At 32.3% G+C, this 2285-nt stretch overlaps 1 protein-coding gene across 3 annotated transcripts in view; it reads left to right on the forward strand.

Moving 5' to 3' along the window:
- Positions 1–508: 508 nt before the first annotated feature.
- Positions 509–2285, forward strand: part of ZDHHC20 (zinc finger, DHHC-type containing 20) — a 73254-nt gene continuing 71477 nt past the window's right edge. For all 3 annotated transcript variants that reach the window (XR_001003661.1, XM_011958926.1, XM_011958933.1), the window contains exon 1: positions 509–529. The gene's annotated coding sequence lies outside the window, so the exon portion shown is untranslated. The remainder of the gene's footprint in view (positions 530–2285) is intronic.

Consider the following 2285-nt stretch of genomic DNA (forward strand, 5'->3'; position numbering starts at 1 on the left):
GTGCGTAGTCTGACTTCTTCAGTATTTGATTATTCAGAGAAAAATAAAACACTAAAAATTAGGGTAAGTTCCTCTACTTTTTTCTTTAGAAAAAATGCATTTGTCTTGAGTATAGATTCCCAAAGAGGTTGATAAGAGTACATTTCAGACTAATAAGTAAGTTGTGAGGGTCACAGAAGGGCAGTTCTGTTCATTCTGCAGATATCATTAAGGAAAGAGCTGAAGAAAACATTGCAGCTATAACCATGTTGATACACTTAAAATTAATAAAGTTCCGAAAACATTTGGTGTGACTGTAGTGTTAACGATAAAGAATTTGAATTTTAGCATTTTAATGGTTTTGGAGTTTTCTTAAGTGCAATTTTGACTTTGTATTAGTGTCTACGATTTATAACTATATTTTATTTTTTTGAAAATACTAAGATGAATATTCAACCTGAAATAAAACTTACATACAAAATGTTTAAAGTATATTTATTCACTGTTTTTTCTTCTATTCTAGTTACTATTTTTGGAAATGAAGAAAATGGTAAGGCACTTTTAGTTTCAATTTAAGTTAAATGCTTAATGATATTTTAATTGGAACAGACTTTTTATTTATTGATGAATACATGTGTTTTTGTTTTTTAGACATAAAATCCCTATCTTTAAATTTTAAGTAATTAAAAGATCTAGTAATGGGGTTATTTCCAGACCAAAACATTTCATGTATTCTCATTTTGTGTTATTTATGTAAATTAAAAGTAGCCATTATTTTGTACAGCACCTAGTACTCAAACTTCTTTGTGTATTTATATAAATATTTCTGTCTCGTATGTTCTTCAAAACTTTTTATTTGGATTTTTAAAATATGAGTTCTAGCTAGCTAGGTTGAGGAGACAATTTTGCTTTCATGATGTCTGAATTTTATTGATGGTTCTCGTTTAGGCATTTGTTAAAATCACACTTTACAATGCACAGATATTTAAGAAAATAACCAGACTGTAAATTTGTAAATTGCATTACCAGTTTAAGGAAGCTAAAGTTTTTATAACAACTAAGTAAAAAAGACAGTGCCTAGAGGGAAAAATCATTTCTCAAAATTTCACTGAGATAAAAGCAAATTTCATAAGTCTGTTGAGATTAAATTTAAACAGAATTTAATTGGACATGCAAAACTCCAGAGGATTTCTAAAATACTTGAACAATTAGAAATTATTAATGTATAGTAATTCCTCTTACTGTAGATAATTAGGCATTAAGTATGTAAATCTTAAATTACCTTTAAATTTAATTTCTCAGTAACAGAATAAATGCAGACTCAATCTTGGTTGGCTTATTTTCTTTCTTTAAATCAAAAATGTTTCCTGTATGTTGGAAGCACAGATACAGAAAGCAAAGAATTTCAGAAGTTCTTATAAAAGAACTTTTAACTTATATCATTATCTTTTGGGGCTATTTTTACCATGTCTCTCGAAGAGTCTTTTTTTTTTTTTTTTTTTTGAGATGGAGTCTCGCTCTGTCGCCCAGGCTGGAGTGCAGTGGTGATCTCTCGGCTCACTGCAAGCTCCGCCTCCCGGGTTCACGCCATTCTCCTGCCTCAGCCTCCTGAGTAGCTGGGACTACGGGTGCCCACCACCGTGCCCAGCAAATTTTTTGTATTTTTTTTTTTTTAGTAGAGATGGGGTTTTACTGTGTTAGCCAGGATGGTCTCAATCTCCTGACCTCGTGATCTGCCCGCCTCAGTCTCCCAGGGTGCTGGGATTACAGGCGTGAGCCACATTGCCTGGCCAAAGAATCTTTCAATACAGTGTTTTGTTGTTGCTGTTAGCTTGTTTGTTTTTAAATTCAGTTACAGGTGATTTTTGAACTTTTGAACACAGAGTTTGGTATATAGGTTTCAGGTTTTTCTTTCAACTTTGATTTAATTTTCTCGGTTAACTATGATTTTACTTCCTCTTTTGTAACCAGTGGTTTAATAGCAGGTGTATGTAACCAGAAGTTTGCCTATTGATAATCACATTAATTTGAATTTAGTGAAAAGCATTGTTTTCTGTTATTCTTTACTCATTATAATTTAATAATACCATCTTTTAAGTACTTACTATATTCTAGGTCTTGTGTTAAGAGCTTTATTTTATCTATTTTTTAACAGAATATATTTTTAAGCAAAACCATTTTGTTTTGTTTTCATGAAGAAAAGAAATATTCTGAAGCCGGGCGCGGTGGCTCAAGCCTGTAATCCCAGCACTTTGGGAGGCTGAGACGGGCGGATCACGAGGTCAGGAGATCGAGACCATCCTGGC

The sequence above is a fragment of the Colobus angolensis genome, unplaced genomic scaffold (genome assembly GCF_000951035.1).
Source record: "Colobus angolensis palliatus isolate OR3802 unplaced genomic scaffold, Cang.pa_1.0 Scaffold113, whole genome shotgun sequence".
Taxonomy (NCBI): domain Eukaryota; kingdom Metazoa; phylum Chordata; class Mammalia; order Primates; family Cercopithecidae; genus Colobus; species Colobus angolensis.